General features: G+C 38.4%; 1 protein-coding gene across 2 annotated transcripts in view; it reads right to left on the bottom strand.

Annotated features, from left to right (window-relative positions):
- The window catches only part of foxp4 (forkhead box P4), a 93,501-nt gene extending 89,316 nt beyond the window's left edge, over positions 1–4,185 (bottom strand). Inside the window, exon 1 of one of the 2 annotated variants that reach the window (XM_087800040.1) lies at positions 3,531–4,185. The gene's annotated coding sequence lies outside the window, so the exon portion shown is untranslated. The remainder of the gene's footprint in view (positions 1–3,530) is intronic. The other variant, XM_087800038.1, reaches the window with a different exon arrangement.
- Positions 4,186–18,063: the final 13,878 nt, after the last annotated feature.

Raw genomic sequence — 18,063 nt, 5'->3', positions numbered from 1 at the left:
CCCAGCTGTCACCGACCCCTTTTCCCCTCTCAACACACATGAAAGCGGCAGAAAGTTTTTGGTCACATTGTTGTGCGGAGCAGTTTTTTTTTGTTTTTTTTCCACTGATCTGCTCCCCGGCTTCTCCGCTCGATTGACGGCTGCCCTGTCAGTTTGTCGCGGCGCTTTAGAAAACACCAACGGCTCTCTGATGAAGTGCTTACAAAAGGTCACGAGGGTGGCGGCGATACAGAGGGAAGGGGAAGAAAGAGGGAGGCGAAGGGGAAAAGGGAGAAAAAAAAAAAAAAAAGGAGACGGGACGGAGTGAAGGGAAATCCATAACACAAATACAGCTGTCAGGAGCGATGCAGAGTTAGCAGGGGGACGACGCTCGACACAATGGCCACACTTGCAGATGCTGCGGCGGGATTTCTTGAGGGCTCCACCTGACCGCCGCCGCCTGACCCTCTTACAATTGGTGCCGTGGCCTCAGGTGCCAACACCAAAGAGCCTGATCTGACGTTTCCTCCGCTGACCCTGTAAACCCCTGACTTCCCCTTTCACTCATCTGCTCTATCTTTTCCACCCCCGCCCCCCCCCCCCACCACCACCACCACCTCTATCTACGCCCATAGGAAAGAGTCCCTTCCGCCCGGAGCTGTTGGGTCACCCCTTCTCACATCCATCAGCTGCTAATGGGCTCCGAAAAAAAAAAGAAGGAAGCGACTCAGCTGATAGATATGGAACGAGCAACAAAAAAAAACAACTGATCGAGAAGAAGTTACGGCTGCTTTTTCACCAGCTCCCTGAAAACACACAAAAGGCCGAAAGGCAACAAAAGACAACACATGACTCGGTCTTTCCCTCTCTCTCTCACAGGTGGTCAACCTATTTAAGAAGTTTTCCCGCTTTTCCTCCTCCTCCTCCTTCTCTTTTTTTTTTTTCTCGGCCCCCCTCTCTGCTGCCCTGAGCGCCGCGACACTGCCTCCTGACCTGTCATAAAAACACATCTCATCTTTGAAAAATGTGTGGGATTTATTACGCTCGCGACACGCAAACGCATCCAGTCCCGCAAAACTTCTGCTAAATAACAGGTTGAATTAGAACCACATGTATAATCAGGCCTCAGTCTAAAGCAAAGTGGCGGCAGATTCGCTGTGCAGTCAATCACTTCGCAACAATCCCCCGCGTCCTCACATAAATCTGTCCTTTATATACTTCTTTCGGTGTATTTAAAAAGGATCATTTCACCAAATTAATTATCTATAAAACGTGTTTTACTTGTTGAAAATATTGCTGCATTGGAAGTCAAAATTACAACTGTTAATATAGCTTAAAAATCATTATTCTGAGAAAGATGTATTTAATTATTCACTGTTAAGTGTAAGAGGACGAATAAAAAAAAGGTGTAAAGTGTAGAAAGGATGAATATTTTGTTAGAAATATGTATCTTTAATGTAAATTAAGATTCCTCCAAATGTTTTTTTTTTTTTTAATCAATAATTGTGGTGCAGAAAGCCAATAACTATCACGAGGATGTATTTCTTTCTGCCGCACCGGTCCATATCCATCACAATTTGTCTGAAATAAAAACTCGTTTATTCATCGACAACCACTTTACGTTGCGGAATTTTTTGGACGATCAGCTTAAGCACTCGCGTTCCATTTAGCTTTTCTTTTTCCTTTTTTTTTTCTCGGATTCCATTTGAAAAGGTATCAGGAAATTGAGCTTTTTGGCACTAAAGTACCACACCGGGAGTGGATGTGTCGATATCTATCGCAGGTCAGAGCCGACATGTATAGCAGCGTCATTATATGGCTGCTCTTCAACATCACTTTGGAGCCAAAAGCCCACTCAGACTTGTGGGTTTCGGGATAGCAGGAGGGCTTTAATGAAGAGATGGAGGAGACGGACAGGCGTTGCCATCGCCCGGCTATTGATGCGGAGGACATTTAAAAAACTTCAGATACCGTCCATCCACTCTCATGCAGACACGCTCTCTGCTGCCGGGGGGTTATGAGGACCCTCTGAGTGAGTTTATGGACCAACACAATCATGTCGGTAGGCTGTTAATGCGGCTGAAGGGGTTTTTTTTGGAGCATCGTCTTTACAGACACACAGTGAGAATCACAAGTCTGAAAAAACACAATATCTCTCAGCGACAATCAAAGAGGACAGTGGTGGAGAGAAAGACGGGGAAAAAGTGTTGAAGGCAAAATTAGATGAAGCAAATCATAGCACAATAGTCGGCAGAGACCGGAGTGAGTGGATCTGTGTGACACTTTCGGCTTCCTCAGCTCCTTTTTTTTCCCCCTCAACTTTAGTTAAGAAAACAATAAATAATTTTCAGTAAAAATAATATATATTTTTCACTTCAGTGACTTTCTCTTACTTTGCTTTTTACATTTTTTAAAATAAGGATTAAATATTGTCTAAAACTAATAATAATGGCTTTTATGTGATTCAAGGTGTTTGTTCTCGACCATCAAACTCTCGCTCATTTAGGAGCTTTTAATAAAATTCTCTGACACCATTTTAATCTGCAATTAAAGCTCAATTAAAACCAGTGTGAGAAGCAGCCACACAGTGAATAATATTCATTATTCCAAAATGCTGCGGAGCCATCAATCAGGGGCCAATGATGTGCGTGTCAGGGACTCGGCGTGGGTGCTTTCCACTTCATGACAGACAACTAAGAGCAATTAATTGTCATTTCATCTTTTTTTTTTTTTGGGGTGGGGGGGGGGGTCTGTGCTTTTAATCCTGACCTGTGTCCACGTGTCACTGGGGAATTAAGCTGCTGATGTTTCATGTTTATTAGTCCAAGTTTAATTTTGTGGGCGTGTGAGAGAAATAATGATGTCATTTATCTTTCAGGATATTTTTTGCATTAAGGCCCTTTTTAGGCTTTTGCTTATTATTTTATCTTCAATAAATATATTATAGTTTAGGATTTTTTGATCTAGATTTTTATTAATCTGCTTTCATGTTTTAATTCAAGTCAGTGACATTGTTTGTGTAAAACAGGAGAGAACTCGCTGGGGTCACAGAGCTGGGTTCAAATTTCAAAAAGTCAAAATGGTTTGAAAAGGGGGTTTTGTTCTCTGACCTATTGAGGATGTCCACTCGAAGAAGAGACGTTTGTTTCTTCTGCTATAATTGTGTTTTTTATATATATATATATATATATTTATATCAAAGATTGCTGTCGCAGGCCTTAAGAATAAAATAGCGAATTTATAGTTTTTAAATATTAAGTAAACATCCGCATGAATTAAAAAAAAATACGATTATAAATATTCGCGTTAATCGAACTCGTAAGAGGAATGAAAGAAAAAGTTTTCAAAGCGCTTTTTTGTTTTTTTAAATCACAAACACTGGTGAGTCATCGCGACAAGCTCGGATTTTGAAACGTTGGTGAGAAGTTTGGAGCGAAGCGTGAAGAGAAAGTGAAAAAAAAAAAATGAAAAAAAAGTTTGTGTCAGAGGAAAAGAATGAGAGAGGAGTTGTTGTTTTAAAATAAAAAAAGAGTGTAAGACGGTGCATCAACCTGTTCTCTCGTGTTTCTGAAGAAGTCAACTTTCACGCCAGTGGTTGGACCATGTGGGCAGCAGCGTCTGCTCCTCAAGCCCACAGCGCGTCCACTCGCTCGGCGACAAAGGGGGACCAACAGCCCGGCGGGACGACGCACCAACAAAAAAAAAACAAAAAAAAAAAAGAAAATTGCAAGAAAGAGAGAGGAGAGAAAAAAAAAACGTGGGATCTCAAGTCGGACAAAGCGTTAGTCCCTTTTTCCCCTTCTTTTGTGTGCGTCCTCTCTCCTCGGAGTGGCCCCTCTGGAGTGAAGTCGAAACAATGCTGGCGCTCAAAACTCTTGTGCGCAAAGTTGCTGCCGCGGACAAGAGCGCAGCAGCGGCGGCGTGTTTTTCTCTCTCGCGTCTTCCTCCTCTTCTTCTTCTTCAGCGACCAAAACTTCTTCTCCTCCGCCCGGTCCCTCAGTTGGTTGGCATCCCGCCTGCTAGGCTCGCTGGAGTCGCTGCGTGTGCGCGCACGAGTGTGGAGGAGTAGTGGTGGTGTGTCGCGGAGGGACAGTTTGTTGCGCTACCGTAATGCCTCTAAAGCAGGTGCGCATTTTTCAAAGCCTCGCCACAATAGAAAAACAGCAGCCAGTAAGAGGTATCTCTCTCTCTCTCTCTCTCTCTCTCTCTCGCTCTCTCTCCTCCCCTTTCCCTCCTCTCTCTCTCTCTCTCTCGCTCTCTCTCTCACCGTCTGCGAGTGTGTGTGTGTGTGTGTGTGGAAGGCACTGATCTTTTGACCTCTCTTTGCATCCCCGAGTTGTACAATTGTGGAGGCGCAGAGGAACAGATGTCAGCGAGCAGCAAGTTGACCAGCCGGATAAACAGAGTAAACAATGATTTGAAAAAAAGAAGAAAAAAACTTGTATTCTTTATTAAGTTAGTTTGAGAAAACAAGCAAAGTTTTAAGAATTGTATTTTAAAAATATTTGTTAACATGTTTTGATGGTAGGTTGGAAGGTTTAAGTGTTATTCTACCATTTAATTTGCAATAAAAAAAAGAAAAAAAGTTTAAGATGAGGTGTTATTTTTGGAAGATCACAACCGACATGCCAAAAAAAATGCAATTTAATAAAATAAATAATGTAAGCTGCTGTCTATGGTGTCCCTCAAAGAAAGTAAGCAAGTAAGTAAGTTATTTTTATTTGTATAGCGCTTTTCCAGACCAGGGTCACAAAGCGCTTAAACAATCAAAACAATATTCAATAAAGCCGGATAAACCGAGCAAACAATGATTTGAAAAAAACAAAAAAACTTATATTCTTTATTAAGTTAGTTTGAAAAAACAATTGTATTTTTAAAATATTTTTTAACATGTTTTGATGGAGTTCTATTAAAAAAAGTAAAGGTTTAAGTGTTATTCTACCATTTAATTTGCAATAAAAAAAATTAAGTTTAAGATGAGGTGTTATTTTTGGAAGATCACAACCAACATGCCAAAAAAAATGCAATTCAATAAAAATAAATAATGTAAGCTGCTGTCTGTAGTGTCACTCAAATAAACTATGTATTTTTAAATGCCACAACATGTAAGTAAGTAATTTTTATTTATATAGTAAGTAAGTAAGTAAGTAAGTAATATTTATTTATATAGCGCTTTTTATAGCACTTTTCCAGACCAGGGTCAAAAAGCGCTTAAACAATCAAAACAATATTTAATAAAGCCAGATAAACAGAGCAAACAATGATTTGAAAAAACCCTGTATATTCTTTATTAAATTAGTTTAAAAATATTTTTACATGTTTTGATGGAGTTCTACTAAAAAAAATAAATGTGTTAAAGCACGGCATGTAGGAGTGAAATAAATCACGATATTTATTTCTGAAAACTTATGCTATTACATATACAAAAATATGTGTACTGAAATAATAATCTGATTATGAATTAATAATAAAAATGAAAAAATATGAGAAGTTTGAAACAATAACAAATTCTATTTAGAATGTTCTATAAATGAGGACATTGTCCATTTCCTTTTATTGTAATAACAAGAAAGTGTGGATTCATATGTACACTGACTATTAGGATTATTAACCGTTAATTTATTCACTTTTAGTGAGTTAAGACAATTCTGTGATGGACGGAATAATTCCAGGGGTTGTTGTTATTGACAGTTATCATTCAGAAATAAACTAACGTGTAGAAATATATAATATATATTTATATTAAATCAGCTGCTATATTAAAAAATGAAGTTGGTAAATGTTCACTGACGTGGTTTAGGGTGGAAAAAAACACCCAATTTGTTTGTTTTTTTTTGGTCCAAAAAAAAAGGCAAATGATTGTTTTTCCTGACATTCTGTCCAACATGAATGGAGCAAAATGTGATCAGAATCAAAAACATGGGACTAGTAAATTGCTCTAACTTTTTAAATCTTCATCCAGCATTGAAAAGCGTTTGAAAACTCCTGATCCACTGATGGAAGTTAGTTGGAGTTAGGTGTCACAGAACATTCCACAATCAGAGTGCTGGCGTTTAATCTGTTAATGGAAAAAGCAATCCCTCTGATATTCTGCTTTATCATCTTTTATTTCTACCTTTTATTATTATTTTTATTATTAAACCATTCAAAAAACTTAAAACTGTAAATGTTCCTGTGGATACGTTTAATTGCAACAAATATATTTTTCTTAAATGGGTTGTAAAAATATGGATTTGTCTTAACGTCAATAAATATGTATATATATATATATATATATATATATACATTTATATACATATAAATATATATATATCAAAGTCACACAGAGAGCAGGCACTTTTACTTGCGAGTATTATATCACTCTTATAGTAACGGTCTCATTAAATGACGTTTTATCTTAATGTTTTAAAAACTATCCTGCAATGCATGCTGGGATACTCAGTTTGTCTTATTCTTCATAATTTAACACAATATTTGAACACAAATACTTTGTAGCGATGCATTACATATATGTAAGATGAGTATTTGTTACACTTTAAGTACACTCTAGTACTTAAAAATGGCTGCTAAGCCTGAAGACTACGATAGAAAGCAGGAAGTAAACAGAGAAGATCAAGATTGTGTCGAGAACATCAAACAAAAGATAGATTATTGATCGCATAAGTGTGAATTTGGGCCTTTTCCTCGTGGATTTACGTCCATTTGCGCCATGTTTTTTGTCAGTTATATCCAAAATATGGAACTGCTGACCTTTCCAGGGTGTCCCTGGCTTCTAACCTAAAGTATCTTGAGTTACTGGAGTCAACTGGAGCGCCCCCCAGAAAATAAAAGATCCTGTAAAAGCACTTGGAAAAAGTGAGAGAAGAATGTTAAACACAGATGAACTTTTATGGATCATCGCTAACTAACATCGTCTCAATCTAAGCTAATAAACATTAATGCTGAAATAAAAGATGCTTCACTCCAGGAGTGTAAAAAAAAGGAGTAAAAGAGGTGTAATTGGGGTCACACCAACCCTTGATATGCGCTGTTATATTGTCATTGGAGTGTTTTTTACTGTCTGCCTACCTCAATGTGTCCTTTATGTATTTTGGAAGCCTGACAACTTCCTTCGCAGAGTTATTATCACCTCTTTCCCCCGTCGCCGCCACATTCATTTACTAATTGACAGCATAATCAGCCTTGAGATTAGTGTCTTTGATGAAATTTGGAAGTTACATCATACCTGTCGATGCACAAAAAAGAAGCAGCAAGGGGGGGGACGTAGGCCATAACTCAACAGGAGATCCTAGAATAATTTTTGCTTTGGCCATTAAAAGGGATTCTGCCCTCCTACCTTTTCACTACCGGAGCTTTTACCATGGGAAAATGATGGCAGTCCATCACATCTCTACCCAACAATGGGCCACGCCGGCACTAAATCAGCGCACGTTCATTACAGCGATCAATAACACTAAAAATATGTGGATCTCGGCAAGGGTGCGCCGATGTTTGCGTGTCTGAACTGGTGTGAATCTGCGTGCACGTACGCTTCCTTTTTTTTTTTATCAACTCACATCTGACTGATTAATGAATGAGCTGGAGGAAGATTTCATGAAAGTGCACTTTTAAATTCGATCTACATAATCAGAAAATAGTGTAAGAAAAAGCATTTTAGAGACACTTACATGAATCAACGTGCCGCCGCTGAGGGGAATATAAATTAGTGAGACTTTAACTATCAGATGCTGCTTTAGGGGACACAAGTTTCAGTCCGGCTGTCGACTCCATAGTAGTTGCATCTTAAATCAAAACATTTACATTCATTGATTCTCCTCTTTCTGGTTTTAGCCTTTTATTCTCCCTAGTACAGATCGAAATGCTAATTTAGTCGTGGTATCTGCAAATCTGATACTTTAGCTTTTTGGGCTAGAAACTACATAATATGAAGCATGAATAATCGACAATTTAATCAATTGTAAATCTCCGTAATCAAAGAACTGTACCTGGCATTGGACAACAATAATAAATAAATAATAAATAAGTATACATTGTATATATACAATGAAAAAAATGATTGGATTTGATAATAAAATATAAATGTGGCCTTTTCACCTTAATTAGCTATATTATTTAGAGAGAAAAATCATTTGCAATATTTTCGTTTCTTCTTGTATAAAACAAAGAATTGCAAAATTATTACAATGATATAATTGGGCAAGACCATTAATGTACAACGTGTAAATCAACATGTTTTTCTAAGTTTAACAGATAAAATCAAATCCATCCTACATATTACTACTGTAGCTCATTTAACATTTCTAGGTAACTCTCGGTACCGGATTGAAGACTCAACCATGTGTCTCTCAAAAGTTCCTTTTGAGTATCATACATTTCATTTGGTTCTGCTCGAGGTTTCTGCCTTCTAAATGGAAAGGTAAGGTGACCCGAAGGCCTTCACCACTGCTTATGTATGGAATGGAAAACGTATGGAACACATTTGTTTTTCTGGCCTTTTCGGGTCACCTTGACCCCGAGTAAACACAAGGGTTAAACTGTTCTGTCTTGAGACAACTTTGTTACGTTTGACACTTATAGTATAATTGAATTGAAATTGAATGAACTTGCCTTTTGCCATGACTAACACAATTCTATAACCATTGAAATTGATTTGTTTTGATTTTACGTTGAGGCTTGAGAAATTAGCTCCTTTTAATTGTTCTTAAAAGTTCAATTAACCTTGTTGACCAGCTGCGGAGACTCCATTGGATTCCAGAATTTTTCCTCAACACAACAACTTAAGTTCCGACACTAGGGCAGGTCGCTGCTACCTCATCTTTGCAAGACCCTTGCGTTCCATCCCAAACTTTCTTGGAAAGACTCCACGGATCCTGACTAAAGCTCGCGGGTGAGCAGAGTAAGGCCTGGACGTCTTAAGCCAACCCTCCTCTTGGCCATCTCAGTCGATCTCCCATTTAGAAATGCTTCTCTCCCTGTTAATCAGGGGCGTAATTATCAAAGTGGACAGGTAATTAAATTAAAACATAAGTGGCTACATGAGCCGGGTTGGCTGTTCTACAAGGTTTTTCTTGGCTTAATTAAAGAGAAATATGGGAGTGTTCACCCACAGTGTCACCACGCCAGTAAAAAATGAGCAGCGGGAAATTGCCGCCGCTGCCGCCGCCGACTTAAAGAATCTGTTGAAAAAGAAAATCTTTCAAAGACAATTCTGTGGAAATATTTTCTCCCTTTGCTTATGTATTTTAAAATCAGTCATCGCGGCACAAACGTATTAGGAGGGAGACTCGGGACTGAGAGTCATGGAGGAAGTTGATTTCAGGTTTCCAAAGATATAGTTTAGTCTTCATTCTTTCAAATTCAATTATCTAAAAGAGGGTCACGGGGGGTCTGGATCCAATCCCGGCTGACATTGTGCTGAAGAAGGAGTTCACCTGGACCGGCCGCCAGTCTATCAAAGGACAATTAAGAGTCTTCAATTAACTAGAGGAGTGTGGGGGGGAAAGATCGCCCCAAAAGAGGAAGAAAGAGCACCTCCTTTTAATGTTCACAGTTATTCCATGTGTGTGAAATAATGGTCCATCTTCGGTGGTATAAGTCAGTGGTTCCCACCCACTGGACCGGGCTCGGTACCTGTCCTAAGGCATTTGTTAGCAGGCCTCGCAGAAAGCAAAAAAAAACAACATTTATTTAATATCTGCAAGTGTCTGTAGATTGTTTTATTTTAATAAAAACAGTATTTTGTTTTACGTAAGATTAAAACATGACTCTTGAAAAAGTCAAGATGCTTGTTTGTTCAAGTTTACTCAAAACTAACCCTGTAAACTATTATTTTGTAAAATAATACAAAAACCAAACTCCATATGAATCAATGTTATGGTCAGATGTATTTTAATGCAATTCATGCTTTGTTTTTTTTTTGCTGGTCCTGCTTTTTATTTTTGCTGTATTCATCTAAAAAGTATTCTCTGACAATAACTGTCCAAAAAAAACCTGCTTTAAATTAATGGTTGTTGGATTTAAAATGACATTTGAATTGCGTTCAAAAAAGTATCTAAATGAAAAATCTTTTGGTTTACGGTCTAAATATTTCAGGGGCTTTTGGTGACCATTTTTTTTTGCAGTTTTGTCTTTGTTTGATTGACTCGTGTCACTTCCCAGTTTTTAACTCAGTTTACAGTTTATAACTTGCAACCCTAAAACAGGAAGTCTATGGGGAAGATCATAACAGACTTAAATACTAATTTTAGCATGTGAATGGTTTACTACACATGAAATCCTTCTACAAGACACTTTTTCTATACTCAATGCTTTCTCGTGTTTTATTTTGAAAGGTAAATTCATTCATTGAAGACATTTAAGATCTTTCCTGGCCTGATAGGAGTCTCTGGAAAGTCGAGCTCGGAGACGAATCTGTTGTTTATTGTGTCAACATGTATTAAAGGTTGAAAGCCGACTTCTTTATGTGGAGGTGTTTTTATTTTGAAGGTCCCGAATCAGCGCTTTTGTGTGTTCCGTTTTTTTTGCCAGATAAGGAAGTTCAAAAGTTCAACAGTGAGTTTTTTTAGAAGCAGGTTACGTGTCCCGGTGATCGATGTTCAAACGATAGACAACGATTTCAACGGCTTATCAAGCAGAGTGATGGTGAAAATCCCTCCTTTTTTCCCCCCTCCGCCAGCGACTCAGTTTGTTTGTTTGCGTACGAGAGTAGAAGCACATGTGTGCGCGGGGAGTGTGCGGCAGACACATTAACAAATTGCAGAGCTCGGGCAGACATCTGGGAATAATGTTGTGTAAAGCTACAATAAAACAAACCTTGTTGATGTTTACAAACAGCTCCCACGAAAAAAAAAAAAAAGAAAAAGAAAAACCCACAATGCCTTGAGAATCTAGATCGAGTGAAGGCCAGCGGTTACACACACACACACATACACACACACTAGCACATATACAAATAAACAGAGAGCAGAGTGGGAATGCTGCACACAGAAGAATTTATCCAAACACTCACAAACATGCGTCCACACCCACTTTGCTTGTTATTAATGGAGATATTGTGAGACGCTACACAAACACACACACTGTCTGACAGTGAAATAAACAACTGTTCATGGAAACACATGATTTTTTAAAACATCTAAATCCATAATAAAATAATTCTTCCGGGCATATTTAAATATATATCACCAAAGCACATGTAAATCCCATGTGAGGAGGTCACATGACCAAGGAAATAAGAAAACTTATAGTAACCGCCAGAGTAGACATGGTTTTAAAAATGTTACAAATTTGACTTTTATTGTTTTTTAAACTATAATAAAACCAATATATTGTCTTGAAACGAGGGAAAGTCGTACCTGAGATGATTTAAAGTGAGCATTGATTGGTGGGCGGGTCTCAGCCAATCAGCAGCTGCGTTCTATTAGACGCTCGTAAACAAATTTTATTGTCACAGCTGCTTCGCATCACAGCAGAACAGACAGAGGCTGGATAAAAAATATAAAAGAAAAAACTTTTAGTGCCGCTCTCTCTCTCTCTCATTGGAGAAGAATCATCAGGAGTGTCGGGCCAAGCCGCGCTGCATACGTGTTAACAAGCTGTTTTAACAGTCATGCAAACACACTGAGAAGGAGGAGAAGTCGAAGTACTCCCCAAGGACGACACTAAGAATCTTCTGAGAGGCGAGGCGATGCTACAAAACAACAATGTCAAGGTTGTTTGACAAAAAAAGAAAAAAGAACTGTGTGGCACGATGGAAAAAAAATCTTCCTTGTGACCAGAGAACTCTTCTCGAAACAAGTTGGTGTCCCACAGATTTGGAACTGCAGCTGCTTAACCCAAAGAGTTTCTACCTTTAAAAAAATACACTTGTTTTCTGTTGAACCAAACCTTCTCACTTAATATAACAAGAAAACAAAATACTTTTCTGTCAAATTATTTGGGTTATCTATAACTCACATAGAAACCTCACTTATAGTTAAAATAATTTAAAATGATTGATTGTAAATTTAGTTTAGAGTTTCGTTACATGAATCTTTTTCCTTCTGAAAAGGTATTTTATTTTGAAAAAATATTGTGTTTTCTCAGAAGTAACAACGGCCTGTGACTCTTGACAAGTCAGGTCCTCGTTTTAGTCGAGTTTGCACGCAAAATAAACAAGCAAAAACAAGTGAAAGCCAGCCTCCATCTAGTTGCAGAAAAAAAAACAGCTCAGGGCTCCTTGTGATTCATTGTTATTGTGGCTCATGTATTCAATGTTTTTGCTGAATGTGCTTTTTTATTTTTGCTGCTTTTATCTAATGGTTTGTCTGTGAAAATGATAACATTAAACCAGTCCGTGGCCTTAAAAAACAGTTCCTTCTGTACATTGTTCCACCTCTCAAAGTAAGTAAAATATACAGTTTATCAGATAGAAAAAGGTAAATTGAATCACACAAAAAGTAGATTATAGAGCTGATCTAGTTGGCACAAAACTCAATAAGACATATCTTTATTTTAACAAAATTTTTTCTATAATTTACTCACTTTTCTGCATCATACTTCACTTTGTGAAGGAATGAAAATGAGTTTATAAAAGACTTTTCATACCAAAAATCAACAGAATGTGCTTAACAACAAGTGTCAAAAATGTCCTTTTTTCAAAGAGCCTTTTCCTGACTGGTCATGGGGTGCTGGAGTCTATGCCAGTTATGTGGGGCGCGAGGAGGGGGCGCCACAAACATGTTTATGGAGTGAGGGAGTACAGAAGTAAGCAAGAAATAATGCAGAGCTGCATCTTCAGAGCGACAGTGAGGGAGCCAGAAGTGGGCGGAGCTATAGAGTGACCACTGAAATCGTATAGACAGTCATTGATGAAGACTTGATGGTCTAATGAAGCTTCATGAAGCAGTGTCATTATTTTCAGAGTCCACTAGATGGCGCTCTCTACTCTGTTTTTCTCTGTTTTGACCAACTGTGCTAATAAAACACCACATCATTTTTAAACTGATGTCGCCACCTACTGACCTCTAAACAACATGACACTGTTTCATGAAGCTTCATCAGCCCATCACTACTAAAAGGTCAAAGAAAATATGACCTTTGGCATAGGTATGCAGGACGAACTTTATTCTCATTGTTTTTAATGTATTGTTTGAATTCACTTTATTGAACTTGATCTGTGTCGCTGAAAAAAATTGCAAGGGTCGTAAAATCTTTTAAATACTTTAAATGAACACGTTTCTGTTTGTTCTTAATAAATTAACTTTTTAATATGACTTTAGAAAAAGACAAAAACTTCTATAACCTTCTGTTTGATATCTGGTCTGAAACCAAATAAAGCTGGTAAACTAAAACCAAATACAAGGTTGAAACTTAAATTAAACCTTTTCAATAATTCATATTTTTGCTCCAAGGAAAGAAAGAGCTTCTTCAATGTTGTTTAACTGCAAGGTATTATTTTTGCTGCATGGAAAAATAGAACTAACGCAAATATTTCTCGGACTCACACAAAAGCTGCTCCACGCCAGTGATAAAACTAGTGATGTTCCAATGAAGCTTCATGAAACAGTGTCATGTTTTTTTAAGATCAGTAGGTGGCGCCATCAGTTTTGAACAATTGTTCAAAAAAAAGAAAAGGGGCGCAGATACCACCATCTTCACGATGTAGCTATGTTTCAACTTGTTTTCCGTGACCATGTAGTGTCATGAGATTAAAGTTTAATGTATTGTCTCGAGCGAGCTGTGAGTCTGCAGTCCGACACCACCACCAAAACACAAAAATCACGTCTTCCTTACAAACGGCCCGTCATTCGAGCCGCGCTCGCTGTCGCCGGGGCGCACACAAACCACACAAACACAGACGTTTGTGCCGCTTTCCAGTCCGTCCCTCAGTGCGATCTTGTATCAAAGAAAACAAATGACATGCTGTCTTCTCTTCTCTCCCCCTGCTGTCTTTTTTGATGTGTGGTTGTGTAAAATGACACACCGTATCTCCCCAGCTGACATTATCACTCGCCAGCGCGCTCACATCTTCCGGCCGCACGTCTTTCCCACAGGACACCCTACAGCAGGGCCCTTTGTCTCCGCCGGCATCACACACACACACACAGATACGGAAAAAAAAAAAAAAAAAGCTTCTATGCTTTTACCTTTGCATTGTCAGAGGAGAGAGGCTGCCATGGTGGGACTCGGAGGACAGATAGGCTTTCTTCAGACGCCCCCTTTTCTTTTCTTTTTATTTTTTGGGGGGGCGCAACTGTCGGAACATTTGGCCTTTACACCGGGATTTTTTAATGTGGCAGAGAGAGATGTAATCCAGAGAGCTCTGTCACATTAGTGTGGCCATCGACGTTAAGCTGACGTATATAACAGCCTGGATACAATAAGCAGCTCATGACTCCATCACCATGATGGGCTGATAGCAGGGAAGAGCCAAAATTAGGAGCGAAAAAAAAAAAAAAAGAAGGAAATCCAGGCTTTAACTTTAAGCAAAAACAGAGGTTAATTCACAAGTGTGTAAAGGATATTAATCACCAAATATAATAGCCCTTAAAAATGTCAGAGGGCAAAAAATAAAAAATTCATAATCATCACCACAAGGTCAATAATGCGGCGACAATCATGTAATTATTCTCTCTGGTTTTCAATTTCTCTGCACTTTGACACAACATACTTCAAAAGGGAGAATACTGAAAAACAAAACAAAAACATGAAGAGATTATCTGTTTTGACATTGAAGAAAATACTTTTTCTTTTTCCGTGAAACAAGCCCCGTTTCTGCAGCAATTATACGAGACCGCTCTTCACTTTCCTCTCCCATGTTGTTGAAGGCTCTCATCAGCAAGTCCTCTCATTGCAGCTGAATAACATGAAAACATTTATGCGCTGTAGTTTAAGCAACCTTGGAGTCGTGTTTTTTTTTTTTTTCTTCAAATAAGTTTGGATGTGGTACTCATTGTTAACTGGTTATTGACGTTTACTGGATCTGTTTGTGGATATGAACTGTGCTTGTGAAAGGCTCAATGATTTCCTTTGACCATCACGTCTCATTTTGGTGGACTATTCAGCGCTCTTCTTTGGCTCGACCTGCTTCACGAAACATGAAATAATGTCAGCAGTTTCACTGGGAAGGATGTTGCAAGGACTGTTTATGAATGTAACCCACCTTTTTTTTTTTTTTTCCTACGTCCTTGTAAAGTGCTGGGAAATACAAAACGAAATGTTCTACAGATGGACAGAGGCGGATTTCTTTAGCCTTTGAAACATCCACGCTGCTTTTCTTTGAACTTTTTAATGTGTGAAAGATGAGGCGGATAATAGTGTTTTGACAAAATCTTGATTGTGATAGAAAGTCTGCGTCAACTCGAAAACAAACCTAGATTGATCAAGGTTGAGTTGAAATCTTAAATGTACCATCACTAGTCTACTTTTCAAAGGTGAATTTGGTTTTATAACTGCCTAAAGGTTACTCAAAAAAGTGTAAATCATCCAAAATCCTAGATCAATCATTGGGTACCATATTAACCAAAATGGAGAAAAGGCCAATTCTTATGTGTATATCAAACAAGTAGCCACCACCACCCTTATCTACTCCCTCTACCATTTTTTATTGAGAGATAAAAATTCAAACGTTCTATACCCACTAGTAATGGTTGATGTTTCTCTGGTCTTTCCGTCTTTAATTATAGGAAGAGGTTTATGGGGCAGGATGAAATAGGAAAGTTTCTGAAAAATAACAATCTATTTTGTTTTAAATAAACAGTATATTCACTTGAAAGGCTTTTCTCTTTACAAGCGTACGATTGTTCATCAACCAGCACAAGTTTCTACTCTAACTAGACCAGGGGTCCCCACCAGACCTTCCTGTGCAACACGACCCAGTTACATTTATAGGCGATATTTCCATCAACCATTCTAGATATGGCAAAACGTTAAAAATTAAGTAGAAAATAAACACATCTTGCCATAAGGCTGAATCCGCCGTGGGCTGGTTCTTTTTTTGTTGCCACAACATGGTCCCATACGGAGTGTTTGTTTACCTCATCTTTGCTTGTTTATTTTGGAGTAAACTAATTTCAGTTAACCCGTGACAAGCATGTTAATCTATGAAAATGCTATTTTTTCTTTCTGAAAGTAACGCCTTTAAAAATACAAATTAAGAATTTTAGACAGTTTTAATAAAAGGTTGTTGCATGTCCACGACTGTCTTCTTGAGACTATTAGACAGTGTTTTAAAAGTATTTAAAAAGTGGGACGCCAACCAATAAGGATGGTGTGGTGATAGGAGGTTGAGCCACAGAGGTGAAGGTGGAGCATTTCACCTTAACCCTTTTTGTTAACTCAGGGTCAAGGTGACCCGAGGGCCCGAGAACAAATGTGTTTGTGGTATCTCTTGTGTTGCCTATAGGTCAAGGTTCACCTTGGTCGGGCCTTCGGGTTACATTGACCCTGAGATAACACTAGAAAAGGTCAAAGAAGCAGAAGCAGAAATCAACCATCCATCATTGGGATTCAAACTCACATCCTTGCCGTTGCTAAGTTTTATCAACAGATTAAAAAAACTTTTTATTTCAACATTTAAGAATTTATTTTGTGTCATGATTTTTTTTTTTTATCCTTTGAATCCTAATTAACATGTTTGAATTCCATTCACAGTTTTCTTTATGTGTATATATTTTCTTAACGCAGCAAGTTCAGCAAGTTGGGTCAAGTGTGGCCCCATCTTGCTCCGAGATTAATGATTTCTCATAGTTTTCATGAATAAATGTTTTAAAAAATAAAGAATATCTTGAACTCACATTGTGTCACTCTTGCGATGGTGTTTCGCGTGAGGAGTCTTGAAGGGCGTCAGAGGTCGTCGAAATGCTTCCTTTTTTGTCTGGGCCCACGCTCACACCCGCCGGTCTCGAGTGAATTTCAATAATCATCCTGAAGGAGTTTTTCTTCTCGGGCCATATTCTGCTAAATGTATCTCTCTCCTTTTAATTCCCATTCACAATATGTCTGGCTCAGGCTCCTCATCATGTCATTGGTCCCTTTTCTATTCCCCCGTGTTTGATTCTGACAAATACATGGATTATCGACCAGGGGGGATTTTTTAAATATATGGCTAATGTGAGCTTTCATGCCTGTGCTTTAATCTGCAGAGTATTTAAAACCAATCTTAAGGATGGAAGGAGAGAAAACGCAGAGGTCAGGCATTTTTTTCTTTCTTTTTCTTCCCCCTGAGCCTGGCACAGAAGAAAAGCAGGAGAGCAATATTAGCGAAGGTAGACGGGCGTTGGAAATTGGAAAGAAAAGTGAAAGAAAGACAATAATTTCCTTCCTATTCAAATTCAAAACCAGGATTAAGTGTGCAATCGCAGGTATCAGACCTCATCTGCCGGCTAAAGAGAACTCCGTCAAAGAAATGAAAAGTTAGTCTTCCTGCCTCAGCGGTGTGATGGAAAGATTTCAATGTCGAGGTTTTTTTTCTTTTTAATTCTGGGACCCCGAAACTCGGGAGGAAGTAGAAGTCAGACTGTTTAATGGGGCAGTGGCGACGCACACATGAAAGCTCCATCATGTGTCCGTGCAGTCTCTTTCTTTAAGACTGACATTTCCTCATTGACTATTCAGACACCTTCCTCTGCTTATTACCGTCACACTTCAACGTTTCCTTCACCTTTTCTTTCATCTATCTCTTCCTCTCTTGTCTCATGTCCTGTCCTCTCTCATGTCTTGTCATTTTTTTGGCGTGTCAGAGGGTCACTTTTGTCAGCCACTCATTAGAATGTGTGTGTATTAGTTTTAAGATAAGTTTTCCACTCTTGCTTCATATGGAAAGATGGACAAAGAAGCACAGATTTTAAAGAAGAAATAAAATACTTTGCTTATTAAATGAGTTCGTCGGCTCTCCTTTGACGTATCTGGACACCCTCTAATGTCCGACGACGGTTTATAAAAGTGAGTTATTGCAAAAGGAACTGGTATTACATTCCGTACAGACTCGTATTTCCTGTGCCAGTTACATGTAGACAATTCCGTAAAAAATACACATTGTTCAGACACCTTCCTCTGCTTATTGTCGTCACACTTCAAGTTGATTTTTCGTGTACCTTTGGTTTA

This window comes from Callionymus lyra, chromosome 10, assembly GCF_982586985.1.
Source record: "Callionymus lyra chromosome 10, fCalLyr1.hap1.1, whole genome shotgun sequence".
Classification (NCBI taxonomy): Eukaryota; Metazoa; Chordata; class Actinopteri; order Syngnathiformes; family Callionymidae; genus Callionymus; species Callionymus lyra.
The sequence above is the reverse complement of the archived record's forward strand: the minus strand, read 5'-3'. Positions and strand labels throughout refer to the sequence as shown.